The 24400-nt window shown below is 49.0% G+C and overlaps 1 protein-coding gene across 1 annotated transcript in view; it reads right to left on the minus strand.

Annotated features, from left to right (window-relative positions):
- Positions 1-14719: 14719 nt before the first annotated feature.
- Positions 14720-24400, minus strand: part of FAM78B (family with sequence similarity 78 member B) — an 87185-nt gene continuing 77504 nt past the window's right edge. Inside the window, exon 3 of the mRNA XM_027613767.1 lies at positions 14720-17921. The gene's annotated coding sequence lies outside the window, so the exon portion shown is untranslated. The remainder of the gene's footprint in view (positions 17922-24400) is intronic.

A 24400-nucleotide genomic window follows, 5' to 3' on the forward strand; every position in this document is an offset into this window, starting at 1 on the left:
GTTGTACAGTGAGACTCATCTCTCTCCTTCTTGACAGCCTTTCAATTACTTGGAGCTTCCTCACAGGTCCCCCTGCTGCGAAGTGACACTGCTTCTGAACCTCGAGAATCAGAGCTGTCCCCAGAACAGCAGCCTCACCCCAAAGCTTAGAGGACCAGAGTCTCTTGATAGCTCAATTTTTGTTGCTTGTTCTGGTGGAGGCCAGGAAGTCAACTCTGCTGCTGATACCATTTTCTGTTTCTTAAAAATGCATTCTCTTTTCATTTCAGTGCCCTGGGACCCCAATCAAAGCTCTCTAGTACGCCCCACTTGTCTTGCCTTACTTGCCTCGCATGTACCCCAGGGACACTGCAGGTAGGACCTGCTTGCTCTTCCTTCCTCTGTTAGAGTCCCACAAGGAGGTCCAGGGCACCAAGCCTCAATCAGGAGGCTCCTCCACTGACTCATTGACAGATCACCAGTAGGAAGTCTTTGGCAGGGAAGGTGGGGATGCTCCTCACTGCAGCAGACACAGAAGTAGAATCTTGTCTGGAATCCTTACACTTATCCCTCACTATTCAAATCCTTCCCACACATCAAGGTTCACCCTTGGACCTTCCTCCTCTGTGAAATCTTCCCAACCTGCTCTAACCTGTGCTAACTTCCTCTTTCTTGGGACTCTTCATCTTAACAGTGGTGACATGTGGGTAGGAGCCATCTTAACGTGTGAGGAGGGATATTTTATAACAGGTATTATTTAGAGTTACAGCAATGATGATCATAAAAAGCAGACCTTCTTTTAGTCCATCTATTGTTTGTAAATCCTCTGTGCACAATGCACCTCCTCAACACTTGCACGGGGATGGGTGCCACTGCTTAACGGTGACTCGCAGCTTGCCACATGGTTTCTCTGATAGTTGCATGAGCCTTAGTTTTCTCCCCCACCCCAGGCATAAGCCGCTGATGGTTGGGATGAGTCTTACTAATCTTTAGCCAGTCCTTCTGAACCCGGGCATGTACTCATGGCTTAAGAAGTAACATTCCTGATTTCACGAGTGAATAATTGGAGTGGTTCCCCATTCTCAACATCCACAGCAGTGCATTGTGGTTCTGATCTCCCTTAGAATCATCCCTCCTGACTGGCCTCAAGGAGGAGAGAGACCGGAGTGAGTGGGTATTCGTGTGTGTGTGAAGGAAGAGGGAAGCATGAGGGGAGAACCCTGCATGCCCACCACCCCAGCTGTGGGAGAAGGCAGAACTGGAATGCTCCCTGGCTCACTGGTCTGCACCTACCCAGAATCTTCTACTCTAATCAGGGGCAGGCATCTTACTTCTGCTCCTCTTCTCTCATCCTTCCCCCTCCTCACTCCTACCTTCCTTTTGTAATTACTCTGTTGGGATTTCAAAGACTAGAGCATCCCTTTCCCGACCTCAGCAGTCCATATGATTTCATTTTGATTTTGCTTTGGCTGAGCCTTTGACCTATTGTAATTATTTTCCCAAAGTGCCTGCAGTCCCCAGTGCACACAGCTAATTATCTGCAGAGCATGCACAAAGTGATCTCTCAGCTTCTGATGGATCTGGGGCTCTGCAGCCCTTGCCTGTTGGTTAAGTACTGGGAGCTCTGGCTAGACAGTTTTGAACTTCCCATTCAGGGTTTTGGCATGTGGGAGATTCAGTATTCAGTAAGGGCCCCATTCCTTCCGGAGGCTGGCTATCAATGAGTAACACCCAGTAATCAAGAGTACGCTTTTCCTGGATATTCATTCTGACCACATGATGGCTAGACTGCTTTCCGGGAGTGAGGCCACCATGGGAAATCATTTCATTCAATTACTTATTCAATTCATTCCTTCATCTATTCAACATCTTTTGAGACCCTACTACATGGTAGACATTATGCCAGGTGCTATGTATCTGATGAATGAATAAGACATGGCCTTTGCTTTCAAGAAGCTTGGTCTAGTCAAGGAAATGACAAGTCTTATATGCTCTGAGGGAGGCACAGATCAAAAGGACACAGGAGTTCACATGACAGGAGGGGAAAGCACTTTTAAATGAGGGGACAAGGGAGGTCTTCTGGGGAAAGGATATGGTTAAGCTGGACTTAGAAGATGGGTTTAATTTGGCTACTGGGAGGCAGAAAGTAGAAGCAGCCCATTGTGTGGGTGAGTCTGTAGGACTTTCTCCTGAAGGCCTGTTAGGGGCCCCCAGCCTCCTCGAGGCCAGCGGCAAAGTCTACAGAAACCTTGCTGGCCCCCGTCCTCACTCCCTCCCAACCGGAGTAGCGATCCTCTGGAGACTGACGCTCAAGGTCACGTTCGTGAAGTGTCGTAGGCTTATGGCTCCACAGTCTTCTTTCTGGCCCATCTCACGGAAGCTGAGGAACTTCCCCACTTCCAACTTCTGCCACCTCCTTGCTCCCCACCGTGCCCTCTCTGGGGTCTGGATGAATCACTTTAAGTGTCAAAGATGCTGCCACGACAGACTAAAGACATGAGAACACCTGATGTGTTCCCAGACCCCCCCACTCCCAGATGCTTCCTCACCTTTGTTCCTTTGCTTAAGCTGATCTTCCCTCCTTCTCCTTCCTCCCAGGGCTGACTCCTTAACATCCTTCTAGACTCATCTCCAGTGCTGCCTCTCCCTGGGGACCCCTTCCCCCCAACCCAGGATGTGTTATGTGTCTCTCTTGGCTTTCCCATCAATGCCACCATTGCCCGGAACTGTCTGTATTTGACCCTATGTACTGTTGGTTCTTTGTGGTCAGGAACTCTGTGTTTTTCCATCACCAGTGCATACATAGTAAGTGCTTAATTGGTGTTTGTTGGATCAAGAAATGCAGGCAGGGTGCTCTATAAAGCAGATGCCTCTGCAATGAATGTGGATTGAAGAAAAGGACTTTGCACATTTTTCTTAAAGCTGTCATGATATTTAAATTATGTTATTGCTGTGGCCACATTCTGGCAAGCTAGGAAGACCAGGAACCAACCTCAGGAGTGGGAAAAGCTTATGGGATGCGTCGGGAGGTGGTGGTCTACATGGCCGATAGACCTGGCTGCTGGGAGACCTTCTGGGGGAGACTCTTACCCAGATGCATGGCCTTGATAGTCTTCAGGGGTCAGTTGTTCTCCAAGTGGAGTCCCCAGACTCCATTAGTATCGCCTGGCAACTGGGTGGAAATGCAGATTCTCAGACCTACCCTAGAGCTACTGGATCAGAAACTGCGGCTGGGGCTCAGCCATCTGTGTTTTAACAAGTTGTCTAGGTGATTGAGACGTGCTGAAGTCTGAAAACCATTGGCGCCACTCAGCGCTCCTTAAACTGCACTCTGTATAAAAATCACTTGGGGGAACTTATTTAGAATGAAGATCCCTAGACCCCATCGCAGAAGCTGTGATGCAGAAAGTCAGAGAAGCCCGGGCGTGTGCTCCCTGGGAGCTTCAGGATCCAGCTCCAGATCATATGTTCAGTTCATCCATGGGGCAAGAGATGATTGCTGAGGTCCCCATCACGGTGACTGGCCTCTGGTTCTGGTTGGCAAGGAGTTGTTGGTACAGTGAGTGGCAGAAGGTGGGTCTGGGGGGGTGATGGTGCTCTGCCAGCCTTCCAGTTGGCTGGGAGAGGCCCTCAGGGGGAAACCGTGATGACTGTCCTGTGGGACAGGACCTGGAAAGGAAAGCAGCCCGGAGCCTGAAATGGGACAGTCTTTCCCCAAAATAGCCTAGAGTGATAGTAGGGGGAGGGCGTAGCACTTCTGCCCCTTTAAACACCCTTGTAATTTGCATTTAAAAATAGAAAGAAGCTCATGAATAATTTGTGAGTCATGAGCAAGCCCCCTCAAAATACAGTCATGAATAAAATATCCCGCTTTGCCTCCTCTAATGACACCGGCCTTTGATGTTTTATTGATGGCTTGCCTGCCCCGAGTGCTGCCAGGCTCTGGGATTAATTCATGCACTTGGGCCCTCAACCCTCCCAGGTTGGTGGGTTTGCCCTTGCTTGCTGGCTGGCTTGCTTACACATAAATACACCACCCTGTTTTAGACGGTTGGAAAGGGCTGCCTCAGATCCCTTTGGAGCAAGAAGCGTAATTACAGGACTGTGAGAACCCGTGCCCTGGCCTCAGAGAGGGTAAGACCTAAATCACCGGAAGCCATTGTCCGTAGCAAGATGAGCATTTGGAGCAGGTGCAAGTGTGTCTCCCGTTTTATTGCTTCCTAGGCAGCCAGGCATGGAAAGCAGAAATTAAGGAACTATAAATAATAATCCCCTAAAGCCTGCACGAAGAGGTGCCCTGGAGGCATGTGCCCCATCTAAACAGAGGCTCTGCCTTCCCCGGGGTGGGGTGGGGTGTGTGTGTGTGTGTGTGTGTGTGTGTGTGTGTGTGTGTGTGTGTGTGTGTGTGTGTGTGAAACAAAGGTGGAAGCCCCAGTGAAGGAGCTGGAGGCGGGGCTTGGCTTTGCATCCTACCTAGGGAGTCTAGGCACCTGCCAGGGACCCTCTCTCCAGGCAAGTCCAAAGGACTGCCTTGGATATGTTGCTGTCTACCCAGGCATAGGAGGGAGGGTGGAGGAGGGCAACTTCATGGCCTTTTAAAGTAAAAATAAACAAACCAACCTTATAATGAGAAAAAATTGCATGGATGAAGAGGATAATGGTAGTGAAGTTCCAGACACTGAATGTCCTGACCGAGGCGAGATCCCGGCTTCCCCGAGGATGACCTGGATGGGCTGGGAATTCACCTTGGGAGAACAGGGAGCTGAGGTGCTTTGGGTCTGTCCTGGGACAGAGTGATTGGTGGAGGGTGGGACAGTTTTGGGGTGGGAATGTGGAGACCCTACCAATGTCTTTGACTGAGGTCTTGGGCCACATCCCAAGTTTGCTGAGAGAGATCGCTGGAAGAGTAGAGAGAGTTGTAATAGGTAGGGACAGTGCCCTTCAGAACCTCAGCCCTGTCAGCGTGGACAACTGTGGTCATCCAACTAGGGATCCAAGTCTGGTGGTGATGAGAAGAGCCAAGGGACACTGGGGACATGGCAGAAGCAGTTGAAGGCATTCAGGCCAGGGAGTGGGAGTGCCTCCACAGCTGGAGGCCACGGTGGTCAACGAGGAGACAGCATGAGCTCCCTTGGATCCAGCTGCTCTCTCCTACCCCTTCTCCCCCATTCTGTGACTGACCATGGAGTCCTGGGCTAGAGTCCCCAGGCTAGTCTCCCATGGAGAGTAGGATACCGGTTCCCATCAAGATGCAAAAAGAGGGGCATCTTGGTGGCTCAGTTAGTTAAGTGTCTGACTCTTGATTTCAGCTCAGGTCGTGATCTCAGGGTCATGGGATCAAGCCCCACATTGAGTTCCACACTGGGCGTGGAGCCTGCCTGAGATTCTCTTTCCCTCCCTCTCTCTGCCCCTCCCCTGCATGCATGCATGTGTGTGCATGCACGGGTTCTCTCTCTCTCACTCTCAGAAAAAAAAAAAAAGAAAGAAAAAAGATGCAGAAAGGGGTCATGGAGTGGAGGCAGACTGAAGCGATGAGGGAGCACAAGGCTTGGTAGAAAGAAGAGACCAGGGAGGACAAGGTTCATGATACCTGCACCCTCCCAGTGAGTCAAGGCAGGGAGGTAGTCTGGATCAAGTGTGTTCTATCCTGGTGGCGGGGGGGGTCGGGTGGGCAACATTAGTACTAGACATTTGACTACTATCTGCCAGCAAACTGTCATAAAAATATAAAAAATCCCTTAGGATTATGAAGTAAATGGCACTCCCAGAGCTATGTAGTATAGAGTATACGGCAGCCCCAGGGGAGTTGGGGAGGGGGCTTGTCACTTCTGCTGCAGGCTGCCCTTCCAGGGGCAAGTGTATTTGAATAGGATCAAAGCCTCATGCAAAAGGAAATCATGGCATTGCCCACTGGGGGTAGGGACTAGGTATTTTTAGGGGGTCTCTTAGTCTGTTTGGGTTGCTCTAACAAATTTCCACAGGCTGGGTGGCTTATAAACAATAGTACTTATTTCTCATAGGTGGCTGGAAAGTCCCAGATCAGGGTGCTGGCAGACTCGGTGTCTGATGAGGGTTGATTCCTGCTTTATAGACAGCCATCTTGCTGTGGCCTCCCGTCGTGGAAAGGACCAAGGAGCTCTGGGGGTCCCTTTCATAAGAGGACAGATCCTGGTCATGAGGCTCCACCCTCATGACCTAATTACCTCCCAAAGGCCCTACCTCTTTTTCTTTTTTTAAGATTTATTTATTTATTTTAGAGAGAGAGCACAAGTGGGAGGGGCAGAGGGAGAGGGAGAGAGAATCTCAAGCAGACCCCGTGCTGAGCACGGAGCCCAGTGAGGGGTTCGATCTCATGACCCTGAGATCACGATCTGAGCCAAAACCAAAAGTTGGATGCTTAACCAACTATGCACCCAGGTGCCCTGGCCCTACCTCTTAACACCATCGCTTTGGGAGTTAGGATTTCAACATATGAATTTTGGGAAGACATAGACCTTCCGTCTATAGAGCAGGGAGTGGGGGTATGTGTATGCTAACAGTGGGGTTCCCTGAGGCCCCTAAAGAAGACCGTGAGTGTCACTAGGTGCCACCCACACAAGAATACAGCTGGGGGATAGAGGTCTTTACTGGTGATCCAGTTCATTCATGCTACTCATTGGACCAAGGGTCAATGCCAGTGTCTGAGTCTCAGTGCAAAACCAACATTCTGGTGTGAGAGTGTTGATTTCAAAGTGGGTATAGAACTCTGTGTGAGTGTGTGTGTGTGTGTGTGTGTGTGTGTGTGTGTGTGTGAGAGAGAGAGAGAGAGAGAGAGAAAGAGGAATTGTGGTTGTAGCCTTGAATTAAGAGACACTTGAGCACCAAGGAGCTCATAGGAGGTAAGAATAGCTAATTGCTGTCTTGTCCACACAGTCTGGGAGACAACCCTGAGCTCGTTATTGCTGAGACTTAGGAGAGGCAAACACCCCAGAAAAGGCAAATGGGGAAAGAAAAAATGTTTCCAGGCCAGAGGAGGGAGTAAATGGTCCATTTCCTCATCATGCCTCTCAGCCAGTGTTCAATAGAACACCCTTCCTCCAGAGCTTTCTCCGCCGTCCTTCAGGACGGGTACAGCAGGCAAGAAGGTGCCCAGCCCACCCCTGCAGTCAGGTGGCTGTGAGTCCGGGGTGCGTTGCTCAGTGCCAGTGAGCCTCAGCTTCTTCGCCTGTAAAGTGGTCATTCCAGTACCTGGTGGGGTTGTCGTGAAGGCGAAATAAGGGGTGTCTCAGCACTCGGCACCTGGTGACTCCACTAAGTGTATTTTTCAATGTTTCTTGAAAAGGAAATACATAGCGATGGAATGGTATCAATGTAAAAGGTGGGAAAGTCTCTCTATATTAAATATGATGGATTAAAAACTTTGAAAAGCTATTATACATACATAGAAACAAAATAGGGCAAAAAGATATGTTGCAAAAAATAGATTCCCCTCTTTCCCTCTTCTTAGTTCCCAGGTGCCTTCTCCCAAGAGATGATCAGGTTTCACCCTTTTGTCAAGAGGGCTGTGTTCCAGAGTCCCCTGACTTCCCCCCCTTGTGCTTAAATCATCTCAGCCTCCAAGATTTTCTATGCAGCTTCACTTGCCTGGGAGCCAGCTTTGCAGAAAACAGGATTTGAAATGTCTAACACATAAATAAGCGTTCTACACATTTGTTCTACAAAGGATTTGTTTTCTCACACCCTGGTGCCCCAGACCAATACATCTGCCGCCCTGGCACGGTGAATGGCGTGTTTCTGTGTGATGGCCAAGAGGTGGGAGCCAGTGCACGAGGTGTGGACAAATGCCCCATGGGGTGGTGGGGTGGAGGGGGCTGGGAGGCAGGGGGCTGTGGCTGCACCCTGGCTGCCGCCCCTTCTCACTGTGTTGTGGCCCACCCTGGGAATTGGCTCCTTCGAAGCAACCTGTTGTGATGGGGGCATTTGTGGGTAAGCCCTGGGCTTTTGAATCAGCAACTACCATGGCTAAAGTCTCACTTTGGCAAAAAGATAGGCAAGGAAAGCCAGCAAAAATGACCTCTTTCCCTCCGGGCCCCTAAAAACGGCATCGATGTAGATTCCTGCTTGGGTTTATCCTCAGGCACTTAGCGCCAGTCCTGGGACCCTTCCATCCTCCCTCCCACCTCCCCCTCCCCACCAGGGAAGGGTCATGCCCTGTGACTCCTGCTGGGTCCTCACGAAGACTGGGAGCCAAGACTGGGAGCCGGGCTGTGTACCGTGGATTCCAGCCCTGGGGAGACTCTGGCTCACCCCAAGGATCTCAAGTCCCAGGCCAATGGCGGATGGGATATGCAGGCCTGTGTACCACCTCACCAGCTCACCAGCTCGCAGATGCAGTGGGAGGGTCCGAAAAGGAATGGTTTTGCTCCAGTGTAGATGCTCCCTCCGTGAGGCTGCAGTAACTGCCCTCAGAGCACTCGGTTCTAAGGAAGGCAATGATCCTAGAATCTCCTATTCATTCACCCAGTGACCCTCTCTTCTGAGGCCCTGGAATTATGGTATTGCTCCTGACCTCAAGAAACTCACAATAAGCGAACTGCCGAGCAGCCAAGGTGAGTACAGCGGTGTGTGCCAGCAGCCGGAACGACTGAGCCCTGCAGCAGGAGTGGGGGCAAGAGCGGTTGGGCCTTCGCACAGGGGCAGCTCGTGCCCCATTGCCAAGAGACTAGCAGGACCTGTTCACAGTCCACGGTCTTGCCACAACCCCATGTGTCCTATACGTGCTTCTCATTATTTCCTTCCTTCCTTTGCCCAGCACGAACTCACCTCCATCAAAGACCCAGGAACTACTGAAGAATTTTCATGGGGAGATTGCCTACCCAGCCAGGACATCCTCGCCTCTGATGGAAGACCAGTGGGCAGGGCCAGTTCAGACGCAGTAAGGCACTCAGATGAGTTCCTGGCAAGCTGGGTCTCGAAGACAAGGCTCATTCCACTCTAACCCCACTGGGCTTCTGTAGTTCCTCAATCATGTCCACTTCCTGTTCACTCCAGCCTCAGGGCCTTTGCACTGCCGGTTTCCTCTTCCTGATAATCTCCTTCTCTAGGTGGTATCTGCCTGACACCCATTTCTTTCAAGTCTATGTTTAAATGCTACCTTCTCCTAAACCTTTCCTGACCCTCCTATTTGAAACCCATCAATCTATATTTTCATTTCCTGCTATTTTCTCCTCCAGAGCACTTATCACTAACATAGCCTCTATTTTGGTTACTGATTTTACTACTATCACTCTGCAGCCTCCAACTAGAAGTAAGCAGAGTTTTGCCTGCCTTGTTCACCACTGGGTCTCCCACCCCTGAAACAGTGCCTGGCACAAAGCAGGTGTGCCTGACATGTTTGTTGAATAAATAATGAAGGAATGGGTATTTCTGGGGGCTGAATAATTGGACTGAAGGGAGGCTCATCTTGCACCTCTGCTGAGGGGTGCTGCCTGGCCCTTCCCTGGTTGTGGGCCACAGGAGAAATCACTGGGGAACTCCAGTGCTTGGTTTCCAAGCCCCTGCCCCCTGGACTCTGGGACCCATGTCCTCTTTCATAGCAGATTCACGCCCCCCTACCAGACTCCAGTCACAGGCTTCCTCGTGGGCTCATCTGGGGGCTTGGTACTAAAGAGGGTGTCCTGCTCCTCTTCCCATCCCCCGCATAGCAGGTACTCCTAGTAGGTTTGTTCAACTGAATGGGCCCTGTTCTCTGAGGGGCCACCTCATCACATGCAGTATTTCCCTAGCGTGACTTGGCAACAGAGGTGTTAAATGGGGATATAAGAATGTCCTTATTCACAGCCTCTGGTTTCTGCCTCTGTGAACTCACCAGCAGGGAGATCTCTCCCTAGAGGGGAGGAGGCAGTGTGGAGTTGGGGTCCCTAGTCAGCTTTGGTGCTGTTTCTCCCACTGCTTTGGGAGGTGGCCTCCCTGCCGCTGGGATCCCAGGCTGTGTGGTTACTGAGCGACTCAGTGCCCCAGACCCACCACCCCCAACTTCTATTTCCTACTAAGGGATACTGCTCCTCCTGGGGTGGGGGAAGCTCTCAAAGACATGGGATTTGGGGGGCGGTCCTTATAACCATCAGTTTAATACATTGTAATTCAGAAGATAGCCCAAGTCAACTCAGAAGTGCTCAGGGACAAACTCGCCACCTGCAGTGTTTGCTGCTGCCTTGTGGACCCCTCTGTTTGGGGTGGGAGCGGTGTGTTAGGAAGGAAAGAACAGCTCCCCACCAAAGACCATTTTTCGCTCTCTCAGAATCTTAACAAAAGATCCCTACAGCTTCAGTTGGAACCCATTTCTCTCTGTCTTTCCTCAGTGATAGGAAAATAATTGGTTCCCATCATCCTCACTGTAGATGCTCTCGCTAGAGTGAACAATTGCTACACCTCAGACGGCGCTACTGGGTGGAGACACAGACACGTTCCTGAACTTTGCGGATAGATTCTATTTAAACTATTTTGTGTCTTTGTCAGGCTATGCACATGAAGTTTTAGTTTGGAAACTATGATCATTGTGGTTCTAGCTTCTCCCACATGCTTCTTGCTTATTCTGGGATTTGTTTCATCTTCTGTCTGGGTTCATTCTCTATCCTTCCCCATGAAAATGAGGCTTGCCCACTTCCTTCATGTTGACCCTGGGCTTATCAAGTATCTTTGTGTTTTGGGTGGTTTTGTCCCACTTCCCTTGGCATCTTGATGGTGAGAAACCGCAGAAGCAGGAAAGGGACACTTCTGCACACCCTCCAAGCTGGGAGGATGGCTGAAGAGGCTACTTACTGTCTTCCCTGGTTGTTCTAAAGTCTCTCACCCTGACCGTGGGGAGAGGAGAGCAGGCAACCTCCGGCAGCTCTACGAACCATTTTGGAAAACAGAGTATGCCTCTTGTCTTAGTCAGTCGGGACCGCTAGAGAGAACACCATAAATTGGATTGCTTGACCAACAGACATTTCCTTCTCACAGTTCTGGAGGCTGGAAGTCCAAGATCAGGGTGGCTGCATGGTGTGGTTCTGGTGAGGGAGCTCTTCCTGGTTTCCTCACTTGGGGGAGAGAGAGCGAGCGAGCGAGCAAGAGCGAGAGCAAGAGAGCACAAGTGAGTGAGCTGGGGTCTTTTCATCCCTTTATAAGGGCACCAGGCCCACCATGGAGGCTCCTTCCCCATGACCTCATCCAAACCTGATCACCTCTCCAAGACTAAAATACCCCCCAAACCTAATTACCTCTCAGTTTCCAAATACCATCACTTTGGGTGATATGCATTCCACATAGGCATTTTGGGGGACACGCTCAGTGCATAGCACCTTCCTGCCTATAGTTTTTATCTTCTAAGCTTTCCCAGAAGCTGAATTCAGTCTTACTTACTAGGTTAGACTCATGGGCTCAGGACCAGCTGCCTTTCAGGCTAGCTTGACACTTCTTTCTTCTCCATGGTGGGCATTCTCCAATGGCTGAGATAATAAAGGGAACCAGAGGCCTGGGATGGGACAATAAATCCAACTGCTTGTTTGTTGCCACACCCACACCCCTGGGATCCATCACACGAATGTCCTTTTCTCCACACAGAGTGCTCAGAAGCTCCTGGCAAGGACCATGTCCCAGTGCTTCTTCAGCACATTTTGTGTAGTTATGTGCATGCTTTCATAGAGTACCTGCGAGTGGGCTTGCTCTGAATCCAGTTGGAATCAGATAATTAGTTTATAGACACAAAATATATACTGTTTTAATTTCTCCAACTTGAGTAAGGATTGCTTTGGGAGTTGTGTGCAGCATGCTGTAAAAATAAGTCCTTTTAATTATATTTATTTCCTTAATGAATCACACCGATAGTAGGTAAGTGGAGTGTTGAAGCAGCCCACGGGGTTGCCCAAAAGTGTCATTTGTCCCATGCCTTCTGATTTATAATGTAATTTCACATCCAGTCTTATCTTCTGTTTGCAGGGAACTTTTCTAGGTTGCATACACCTAGTAAGAGGGAATGCTGGGTCTCAGTTTTGAATCTTTGGGCTTCATGTCTTGTGCTCTTTCCATGTGCATTGGGAACATCATACAAGGGAGTCAGGAGAGCCTGACTCTTAGTAGCCATGTGGCCCTTGGGGGCCACTTGACCTTGCTCAGCAGCAGTCAGTGAAGGCTCCACAAGTTGCCTGAGATAGGAGGTGATCAACCTGAGACTGCCTTGGAGAGAGTGAAGTGATCCTTCCGTGGCCCAGGGTGCCTCCTGGTGCATAGGTTAAATGGGAGAGGGCATGATTACTATTGTTGTTATTAGTAAATGTAATTGGCAGATGCTTGTTGGCATATGGCCCAGATAGAAAACCACCTGGAAGCTGATCTTCCTGAACTCTTGATCCCCCTTCTCTGTTCTTGTCCCTTCCCATTGAACCTCTCACCACATAACATATAATTTCCGTATTCATTATGTCTATCGCCTATCTCTCCCTCCACTAGAATGGCAGTTCCAGGAGGGATGGGTTTTTTTTCTGTGTGATCCTGAGGACTGCTCAGCATCTAGAATAGTGTCTGGTACATGCTGGTCACTTAATAAGTATTTGTTGAAATAAATAAATCTCTTGCTCTGCAGATCACTCCAGTGGTCTCCTTACTTATACAAACAGGGGCTTCTGGGAAGGGGTAAGGCAGAAGTGGATTAGCTTGCCTAGGAGACCTGGGCCTTTCTGTAAGTCAGGGAATGAGAGGCAATTCCCTTTCCTAGGTTTGAAGTTGGGACACCCATGGGGATCTCCAAGGGACCCATACCTGGGCTCAGAGAAGGAAGAGTGCTAAGGTCACTGACTTGGGTGGGCGGACAGGGCTTTAGGTTGTTGAACTGGGTGTAACATAGAGGCTTAGAAAGTTGTGAGGAAGGTGGTTTCAGCACCACATGGGATAGATTTTAGAAGGGCCTCTGGTTCCCAGCACCCTTGGCATTGTTTCTCTTTGAGAACAGTGACTGAGCAGAGCGTGGTGTCCAAAGCCGTACCAAGGTGATAACTTTTGTCCTGGGTACCCCAGCAACAGTGAACTGCTATCTTCCCTCAGCTGGTGGGAAGGGAAGGCAGGAATGCATGAACATGACCGTGTTCTTTCTGTGTGGTGTTTCGGCTCTCTTTGGGATGAGTTCAGGACACAGCGTTCCTGAGAAATTGGGGGTGGGTGGGTTGAGGAGCCTCAAGAAGGGATTACTGAACTCTCTGCTAACAGGGCCTAAGAAAGTTCGGGTAATTAATTTGAAAAATAAAAGAAATATGATCATATTTGTGCCATAAGTTGATTAGGCAGGTTGTACCATTTCTTCACATAGGTAGCAATAAATATATAGTTTTTGTTTGAATATTCTTTGTTCCCCCAAATTTCTTCTTTAAGTGTGTGTGTGTGTGTATATATATTTAAATCAAATACATCATTGTTTCCTTTTCTAAACCGTTATAGAGTTTAACATAGAATTTTACAGTTTCTTTTAGCGAGAAAGAAATACCACTTATTTTCAAGTTTGCTTCAACTGTCACTATGTTCCCAACCCTCATTTATACATTTGAGCTTTATACATGTACACACACACACACATACACACACACATACTCGGTGTATTCAGCCATCACCAGGGCAGTGTTTATTTCTTAAAATAAATGAATTAGGAAAAAGTGCCAATTGCCCTTTCACACAGGATATAATTCAGACTATGCTTTTTACTGGAGAAGATACAGGAATCCCGTTTCTGAAATGTGCCTGTAAGGCTGCTTCCCACAGAACTGTGCATGTCCTGCTTGGCTCACTTGGTGGGGGGGGGTGTCCTAGTTATAAATACATATGTTTAAAAATGTACCACCCTCACCCCAGGAGATACATGATAGATAAATTTTTTTTCCCCACTAGTGGAAGCCACTATTTACCATTCTTTGAGTATCTGGGTCTCCTTCTTGCTTTTCCTCTTTTGAATGGTGAGAGAGAGAGAAAGAGAGAGAGAGAGAGAACAAATATGAATTTTTGACTCCTAGCCCTCTTAAAACTGCTGACCCCTCAGAAGGGTCCCATCTCTTGTGGCAAACAGCCATGATAGCTCTGAATAAAAGGTCCAGTAGAAAGAACAGCTGTTAGCCTGATGACTCCAAGCACTTGCCAGCCAGGTGCTTACTTCCAGCAGAAAAGCAGGGTGAGGAGGAGGTAGGAGAGGCAGGCGTGGGGTGCCGGGGGGGAGTGCTGTGGCTGGCCAGGGCTGGAGAGCTGTGCTCCTCAGGTCCTTCCCACCTGCAGAGTGTTCAGAGTCCACGTGCACGCCAGGATCTCCATCCCAACTACACTTCCCATTGTCACCCAGATAGGTCTGACCATTAAAAAACATGACTCGAGGGAGAGAAGGTGATATCCCAGAAGGCTTATCTACCTTTGGGAGCTCAGACTCTTCAAGTTATCTTGTTTTAGTAGAATCCTAGGTGGCAAGTGTTGAACTAAGGGGAAATCATTTAGCAAAGGCAAAGCAGAAACTGGTCAAAGGGTGCTCTAGAGAGGAGTAGTGGTGGGGAGGGGATAAAGGGCAAGGTTTGCCCTCTGCTTTTCTAGAATGTTCTCCTTTCCCCAGTTTCACAGCACTAAGTTGGCCTTAGCCCACTACTTGTCCTAGTGGTCAGGACTCTTGTATCTGCCCTCTGTACGTCCCAGAGCTGCTTATTCTGAGGCCTCCCCAAGGCTTTAAAAAAAACAAAACAAAACAAAAACCAGCCGCTGCATCTTTAATGACCAAATTAAAGAGAAAAGATACTTTGTTGCTGTTGAATACATACTGTATTTAACTTTTTTTAATCCCAGAGAAGTGAAATGCAACATCTGTTTGAGTTTATGTAACATCCAAAGACTGACGACTCAGAATTTCCTAATTAAAGTCATTTTTAAGGCACTCTGCAGAGCCAGCTTTCGTCTCTTCCTTGGGTGGCTTTTTCTCCAAACTGCAGCAGAATACCTGGTTTCTCTTTCTTCCAAGAGATACACACATGCTCATGCTTTTCACCTGCTCTTTGTCCAGACAACACCGAAAAACAGCACAATTCCAAATGGGAAACAGTGAAGGAAGGAAATACATCTGTTGGAGGGCATGGGGGGAGGGGGGGCACAGAGAGGACACTTTTGAGTAAATTAACTGATGGGGTGGTAGCAGAAAAGAGAAGGAGCCGAAGGGAAATGGAACAGGGTGGGGTGGGCCAGGTGGCTGGCAGCCAGTGAAATACAGGCTACATTTCCCAGTGAGGTTTAAATTAATTTAGCTGTTCCTTCTTTTTCTTCTTCTTCTTCTTTTTTTCTTTTTTCATTTGTAAAGTTCGGGCCAGTATAAGGGAGGAGTGTCCACATTCTGGAAAGTGTACATAGGTAAGTGTGCTTGCTTGTGCTCATGTACTTATGAAGGGTTGATCTTAGAGATAAGTATGGCTGGGGGAGGGCTCTAAAAAGCTCCCCTGATAAAAAATAATCTCCCTTACTGGCCCACTGCTGTGCCTGAGATACCCACCATTAGAGCCACTCCTTCGGATTAAGGCATTATCTGTAGCCCCAATTAAAACATGAATGTCACCTGGGAGGGGTAACCCTCAACTCTTTAGCACCCACTGACTGAACTGTCTGTCACCTATCAGAGAGTAGGACCCTGAGAGATGGGACATAGGGCAGGGACATTCTGACTAATGGGGAAAGAAGGCTTGGTGGTATGGAATGCAGGAGGGGACAGGCTGGGCAATGGAGGATGTGTATGAACTAGTACTAGCCCCAGGAAATTACTCAGATGAGGGAGATCAAGTACTAAAAAAACCTCTTCCCACATCCCAGGTTTCCCTGGACTGTGTGTGTGTGTGTGTGTGTGTGTGTGTGTGTGTGTGTGTGTGTGTGTAACAGTTTTGTATATATTACAACATTCTTGTGTATATATCTAATATGGAATTCACCTAGGCCCATTTAGGAACATGGTACATCTCTATGGATCTCGATGGTTTGTATGCAGCTGATGCACATCACACACATACACACCATTCATACATGCATTTACTCACACTCAGTGGAAATCTTGTAAAGTGTGAAGGGGGAGATGTCTCTTCTCAGCCATTTGGGATTTGGATGCTTCACAACTGTTGGGGAAAGAACTGGCTTGGGGTAATGAGACTCCTTCCTCTGTTACCAGTCGACCCTCATTCAATTCAGGTGGCTCTGCAGAAATAGCCAAGCCTTGGGTTATCAAGACTCAGCACGGGCCTTCCCATCAGGATTGGGATTTGGAGACAAAAATGTCACCCAAGTGCCCTTTAAACCTTTGGAGCTGGGGAGTCTGGGGCAGATGGAAAGAGAATCTGGTGGGGAGTGGGTTTCTATTCCTAGAAAAGCTGGACACCATTTGAGAGCCCCCGGGCTGGGTGTAGGCACCAGCCTCAGGGTGCAGAATGGTGGGACCTGCCAACTCTCCAGGGATCCACTCAGGTTGGTTGACCTGATGGGTAAGGTTGAGTGAGGAGGAGGGGCTGGAGAAATGGGAAGAGAGTCCTCATTCCCCAGTGGCCACTCCCATTCTTGGCAAGGCAGAAAGCTCCGGAAATAGAGGATGAAGGATGTGATGGGTGGGAGGGATGAAGGGAAAAAACACTAGAAGTGCTTCTCAACCCTAGCCTCACATTAGGATCATCTGGGGGTACTTTTAAAAACACCCATGCCCAGGCTCTATCCCCAGATTCTGCTATAATGAGTTGGAGAGGGGACCAGGTATGGATGGTTTTTAAGCTCCTCAGGCATCTCTGATGTGCATGTGGCCTTCAGAAGGTGGCACCAGAGCAGAAGGAAAAATCTAGATCCGAGGTGGCCAGGCTGCAGCTGACTGCCCCCCGCCACGCGCGCACACAGAGCAGGGGAGGGGTTATGCTGTGACGGGGAGGAGAGGGCGGGATGCTGGGACCTTCTACTTGGACAGTTGACCCTTCTCTCTGCTGATTTGTATGGCTTTATCGTCTCACTAGAGCTGGTGGTTTCTAACCCCACTTCTGGCTGAAAATCTGGTTGGGGTGGAAGTATTTGGGCAGAGAGAGAGAAATCCCCCCTCTGTTTTTTCTGTGGCTTCAGAGAGGAGTCACTCACTGTGCTCTACGGGGCCAAGAAGACAGATTCTGGGGCTGGACGCCTCAAAGATGGGAGTGGGTTTTCTGCTGTATAATAAATACATATTTCATAAATGAATCAACCAGTAAGGAAGCCAACCAATAAACCAATAAATAAAATAATGCACACCAGTTTTGCCCTCTTAGGGTGGCCCTCCCCTCCCCCCATCAATCCTGCTGACATACACTTTGCCCTTGGTCACCTGAAGACACCCAGCCTGGTCATGCCAGGGAAGCAGGACTGCTTTGGCCCTAGCTCCAAGGATCAGAGAAATCTCAAGAGAGTATCCACGTTGGCCCCCCATGTGGAGAAGGGAGGAAAAGGGGAGGTATGCATTCCCGCTGTTTCAGACCCAAAAGCGTAGGGAGGGAAGGCAAGAGTTTGGCAACCAAGGCCGGGCCATGTTAGGTATCTGAAGTCCAGGCTGACCAGCTCTTCCTCCCTGGGCAGCTTCGCTTTAGAGGGTCGGGGATGGACTTGAGATCTGGATGGACCCAATCTTTCCACACAAAAAGATACAGCAGACACAGCTCCCACTTCAGCACAGCCTGCCAAGGGCCGAGCCCAGCCCAGCCCAGCCAGTCCATGGGGAGTGCTGCATGACCCGTGCTTTGGTAGGAGGGGTACAGCTCACGGGATGGGAGGATGGCGAGGAGACAGGGAGAATAGCGCTCGTTTTAATGGGAAATCAGCTGTCCAGGTCTTCAGCTTCTAGAACCACCAGCCATGGCTCATTTCCTCCTCTTTAGTCTCTGCCATGTGGTTCTGCTTGCTGGACGTGCCTTGTCCTACTAGGTGACCTGTATGTGGACATGGAAACGTGTAAATAAGACAGGCATGAAGACAGTGACCAAAGAATGTCATTCCTTAAAAGCAGATGGTTATAATCTGGGCTTTATAGATTTCAAGGGGACAGCAACCCTGCAATTTTATGCGAAGTTATTGGGACATATTTACATATCCATTTCTCTGTAAAGATGGTCTATACTGTTTATGTGGGTCTTAAAAAATGATTAAAAACTAAAATAATATTAAGGGATTCCAGATCATCCATAGGTGTTACCCACCAGCAAGGCACAAAGGGATCTAAAGAAATGGGTGGGAATTCCAGACCCTCCACAACCCTGCCTTGTTTCTCAGCATCTGAAGGCACAAGGAGATTTGCAAGACTCGCTGATTCACCAGAACCCTGTGGCTTACCCCATAGTCCTGTGCCTGGGTGCACTCTCCAACTGCACTAAAATTTCTCGAGTGTAGGTCTATACTACTCAACTTGAAGTTGTCAGTCAGTTTGTCTTTTTAAGACAACTTGCTGCCACTATTTTTGTGTGTGGGTGGGTATTTGTATATATCGCTTTATGTAATAGTTATGGTCCTAAAGAAGGGGGTGAACTGAATCTTTCAAATAAAAAGAGTACTTTTGAATGCATGGAAGGAAGAGTTGCTCCGAGGTAAATCCAAGCACCAGGCATCCTCCTCTTTCTTCCCTGATCATTTTTTCTGCTTTGTGTCTTTGGATTTTTGATATACTGGCTTTGCTTACAGGGATGCACAGCAGAACGAGTTTTTCCAACAACGAATGAACACCGTTGTGTTTTCAGAATGTCTGCATGGTTTCAATTTCAAGAAGAAAACAAATCCCTAGTTCTTACAGAGGTTGTCAAATAAACTTGTTCCAGTTGTTTGAAGTTTGCAGACAACCACATTATATGTACAAATGGGGACTTAATAGCCTATAGGCCATTCTAGAAACGGATCCTCTATACACCCTGTACTCTAGACTAGCTGCTATGCCCTAGTGTCCACAGTGCCTTTCCCCGCCCCCTGTAGTGAGTGAGTGGTCAGAGGCACTGATGGTGCTAGGCTCTGCCGGCCCTTGATATCGTGCACGGCACAGAACGACAGATGTGGGGGATGATGGTGGAAGTTGGGACATGACGTGGGCACTTGTGTGCAGTGCAGAAGCCTTGAGACAGCCTCGGAGGCTGTGTGCTGCTCATGGACCATACTGGAGAGAAGCCTGTGTGCAAAAGTCACATCATTGTGACAACTGCTTTATATGACCATTATATTCATTATTATAATGTTCATATTATGTTAACTGTATTCAACTTACTATACAGTATGGGTGCCTTTGGGTTAGCATAATTTTGGTACAGGAAATATTTTAACTGCATGGTTGAGTTTTATCTCTCAGTTTCCCCCAGGGAACTCTGCCAATATGTTCTCACAAGCTTAAAAATTTTGGGGGGTGACTGTGGCACTGAGAATAGGCCTTCTTCCCATTTCACAGATGGAAACGTGAAGATGCCTTGCATGAGACCTGCATATTAAGGTCCATTCAAAAGGACTGGTCTCCTGGTCCCTGACAGCATCCTGAGCATTTGAAGGAGGGAGCTGGCTTGGGAAGTGCCTCCTTCTTTCCTGAAGAGGAAAGGACAAGATCATTTTGAATCCAACAGAGTTTAGAGCTGCTTATTCTCTCGCAACAAAGGCCCCTATTTCCTTTCTGATGAATGTGCCCAAAGAAGGCATTTTCCTTTGTTTGATTTTGTGTGTGCTCTTGGGAGCAGGGTTTTTTTTTTTTTTTTTGCTGTTTTCAGAAGACCCATGACATTCTTCAGGTGAGACAGCAGATGAGTCTTCGTCCCTAAGGCATGTGTGTGTGTACATGCATGTGTATATGTGTGATGTGTACATGCATGTGCATATGTGTGTATGCACGTGCGTGTGTACATGCGTGTACATGCATGTGTGCATGCATGTGTATATGTGTGTACATGCATGTGTGTGTGTGTGTGTACGTGTGTATGCACACGCACACTGCACACGAAGAACTAGGTGGTGTAGAGCCTAAGTCCCTGTTCATCTGATATGCATATGCAGGGCGCTTCTTTCTTTCCTAATTAATGAGAAGTAATAGCTTTCTATAGTTTCTGGTACGTGAGGGAGTGAAGTGGGAAATAATTTAATTGGCTGTCTTGCTTTCAAAGCCCAGTTTAATGAAATAGTTCTCAGCCTGAAGTGCATTTATTATCTTTCCTGTTATTTTTCCAATTAACATTTCACTGGATCGTGTCTGTGTGGAATATTCTAATTGGTTTGGGGGTGGGGTGAGGGGACAAGAGCAGATGGAGAGATAACCAGCTGTTTCTCCTGTCACCAGAGCCCGTGTATGTGTGGATGAGGCTGTAGGCTCTCCCTAGTGCCTTTCCTTGGAAGAGATCAAACAACACGACAGAATGCTGCTTGTCACCTCACCCGTCCTTACCAAGTCCTCGGGCCAGAAAGGCGTCTTACCCTCACAGGCAGACTAAGGGAGCACTTGCTAAACTTCTGGGGTTACTTGTGATGTATGGCACCAAAGGAGAGGATGACTGGTGCCCAGAGCTTCCTGTGAGCATCGTCTCCCTCTGGGCAGGGGCTCTGTTTAGTCTGGCACATAGGAGATGCTCCGTTTAAACACTTGCTGGGGGAATGAGTATCCTGAGGGATCTCACGGTAGCCACCCCCACCCTCCCTTCCTGTGAAGAAAGCAGCATGTAGACGGTGGCACAGAGAAGGGCTGGGAGCAGGGTGAGGGAAGCCAGGCATCCAGGGCAGACACCGCGGGGCGTTCGTGCTCAGCAAGTGCAGAGTTGCTCTTTGCACAAAACTGCATCAAGGGCCTTCTGAAATTTTTGCACCCTGGTTGGTTCACCTTCATCCTGAGCCTGGCCTGAGGCAAAGTATTCTGTCCTCCTTCCTGTCTCCTCCCTGTTGCCAGAGACATGGGGCATCAGCTGGCCTGAGACCGGCCCCCCATGCAGCCATCTTGCTGTTTGAATGCTTCACATGCACTGTCAGAGCCCCCCATGGTCCCCAGGGATGTCCGAGGGCAGCTGGGCCACTGCTCTGGTCTCCCCTCAGTGCTGTAATGCTATAGCATCTATTTTCCCTTCTCTCGGCATTTCTGACCCACACTCAGCAGCTTTAAGGACTGAGCCACATGTTCTGGGTTAGCTAAGGACCCCTGGGAGCCTGGAGGCAGAGGAGAGGCTCCTGCGTGTGGCCATGTGGCCCGCTGCCCAGAGGCCTGGCTTCATATTTATCCCGGTGAGAAGAGCGGGTGGTTTCTCTTCTGGACCACTCCCCAGTTGGGCCAGATTACCTCTCTCCTCAGAGGGCCCATGGTGCTGGGCTCGGCTGGGGAGGGGTGCAGCGGGGTATGTGGGGCCAGGGGGCCTTGGGAAGCAGTCCTGAGGCAAGCTGCGTGGCTGGTCCAGGTGAGGCCATGTGGAATGGGGCCACAGCAGGCAGGGTGGGCAGAGAAAGGGGCCATAACCACATATGCCTGCCAGGTGGTGGGACAGCCTGGGGGGGTGGAACATTTGAAGAAACATATCCTTTTATTTGCATACTCAGAGCCAGATCTGTAATGCGACCTCCAAACTGTGGTGTCCTAGCCAAGATCTGGGGCATCAGAAACTGTAGAGACAGGACAGTGGGAGATCCCCACCCCCAACACTATATATATATATATATATTTTCCCCTCTGTATTAGTGGAAACCCACAAAAAGGTGTGTGTGTGTGTGTGTGTGTAAAATTATTATTATCACCATTTTCTGCCTCTGTATCTCTTGCCTGAGCTCACAACAGGAAAAGGACCCCTGCCCCTGGCTGGCTTCTCTAGGTGGCTTAAACCAGGCAAAGTGTGCTGGGATTTCAAGTTTGGCCCAGATCTGATGTTCAGCCTCCTTTCCTTTCCAAAGGCTTCTTGGAGTTGCAGCTACAAATTCTGCCCAGACCTGCTTCCTACAGGGCTATGTATCCTTTCTTTTCCTGACTGCCAGTATCCAGGCCTTTCCAGCAAGGTGTCTGGGGGCAAGGGGAGGGGTGGGGAGCTCAAAGCCCACCACCCACCACTGAGGCCAGGCTTACTTGGTGGGCAGAGTGGGTTTCCCTGAAATGGTTTTGGGCTTCCCAGTAGATGGAACTTGAAATCGTGCAATTAGCTCTGGGCCCTGTGATTCCACCAATGTGACAATACCTTACAACAGGCAGCATGTTAGACATTTTGGGAGTGTTTCCAGACATCATCCCCCTGTGTCTTCCTGACTGTGATATTGGCTGGGTTGTATTAGTGGCTCAGTTAACAGAAGAGGAAATGGAAGCCCATGTGAATTAAATGATTTGCTCAAGGTCTAGTTCACCAGCTGGATCGCAAATCACGCTGAAGTCCTGGGCTCTGGCCTCCAACCTTAGAGCACCCCAAAGGGCTTCCCTTCCAATGAGGAATAGGAGAGAAATCACCTGAAGGCACAGAGCCTGGGATAGCTGAACCCAGACTCTTCTGGAGAGCTAATTCTGTCTTAAAGTGCATCCAGGGATCAATCAAAAAGGATCAATTTCTGCATTCCTGCAAAGACACCCCCTCCTACTTAGTCAGCCCTGCTCAAGGAACAGCAGTGGCTGGACAAACAGAGAAAAAATGCTTGCATTGAATGAAGGAGAGAATGTTCCATGAGAATGGAGTGCAGGTATGCAACCAGAAGACTGAAGCTCAACTCCTCCGTGCACTACTATTAGGGTGACCTTAGACAGGTCACTTGACCTTTCTCCTCAAATCCTTCATCTGTAAAATAGGGACATAGGGCAGCTCTCACTGGATGGTTGAGACAAAATGACAGAATCTGTGTCTGTGCTGTGTACAGTGTAACATACTAATCAGAGGGGAGTCGTTGCTGTTAATAATAAGAAGAATAGAAAGATTAGGCCAATACTAAGATTTCCTCTCTTCAACGGAGCTCTTTTTTACTCTATGTAAAGGATAGGAAAAACCCTTTGCGAACTATAAAGCACGGTATGCCTGGAAGGAATCGTTAGCAGGACTGAGGTTAGCAGTAGGATACATCGTGGGAGGGAGCACGGCCCTGGCCCTCAGCTCCCCAGACATATTCCTGTAAAACTGTTTGAGGATGGCCAAATAACCTTGTCTGTCCTCTGGCCACTGAGCTGGCAAGTCTCCTGCAGGCCTTCTAGAGGCAGATGTCCTACCCGGGAAACTGGAACCAGATGTACTCAAGATCTCAAAAGAAATTAATGGCAATAAGACTCTGGGGTAAAAATATCTGTGTGCACTGAGCTTGCTCACTCAGCTCCCTTTCTATCTGAGGATCATTTAGGCTTAATTATAGAGTTCAGGCGTTCATTGGGTTTTTGATTAATTTTCTTTTCAGCTTGAGTGTGTGAGTGTTTGTGTGTGTGTGTGTGTGTGTGTGTGTGTGTGTGTGTGTGTGTGTGTGTGTGTATGTGTTTACATCCTTCTTTGAAACGCAGTTGGGAGCTGGCTCTGGCAGTGTCTAATTGTGCCCTCAGTTTTAACAAGAACGTTCGATGTGCCAACCAGAACTCCAAAAGCCGTTGTTTGCACTGCCTCCACCCCAGGGGCTGCTCCTGCCACATCGAGGGATGGTGGCTGGCAGGGTCTCGCTCAGCTGGGACCTCAGCTGCGGAATGCCCGCTTTCCTCCTCCTTTTGTGCTTATGGGTTGTTGAAGGGGCTCTGAGACCAGGAGAGCCGACTTCCTCCTCTACTAATGACCGGGGCTGTGCTGAGAGCTGCCAGATGACCGCAGCTCCCCCACCCTGCAGCCTCTGACAGGCATTCTTGGGGGGGCCAGTCTCCCTGAGGATTACAAGGTTCTCTGCCTAAGAAAACAGTGTTCGTCCTCTTATTTTTAATACATCCACTCAGTAGTTGGTAGGGACTACATGGCCGTGGAGGGGAAAGTGGCATGCTTTCTCCCTTCCTTCTCTTTGGGTGCCCTCCAGGCAGGGAACGCGTGGGGAGGCTGCATAGTGCAGTGTCCTAGCATGGGATTTGGAGCCAAATGGCCCAGTTTGAATCCTAGCTCCTGACATTTCCTGTTTGTGAGCCCTTGGATAAGTCACTTAACCTCTCTGGATCTCAATTTATGGTCTGTAAAATGGAGACAATAATGTCAACAACAAAATTACACTCCCTGCAAGACTGGGGATGAGAAGAGGCATGTAGAAGCCTTTGGTAAAATACTCTATAAGTCACAGTTCTCTTATTTTACTGCTCAGAATTGCTGCTCAGAACGTGATTTTGCCCTATGCCCTTATTCCTAGCATGAGGAGACAGGGTTGTACAAAAGCCCAGGGAACGGGAGGTGGAGAGAGGACTAGCCTCCAAACCTTCCCATGGGCTGTGGACCAAAGCACTGACCTGGGAATATAAAGTCCATGCTGCCAAGGGCCCAGATTAAGAGTTCAA

The sequence above is a fragment of the Zalophus californianus genome, chromosome 10 (genome assembly GCF_009762305.2).
Source record: "Zalophus californianus isolate mZalCal1 chromosome 10, mZalCal1.pri.v2, whole genome shotgun sequence".
Taxonomy (NCBI): Eukaryota; Metazoa; Chordata; class Mammalia; order Carnivora; family Otariidae; genus Zalophus; species Zalophus californianus.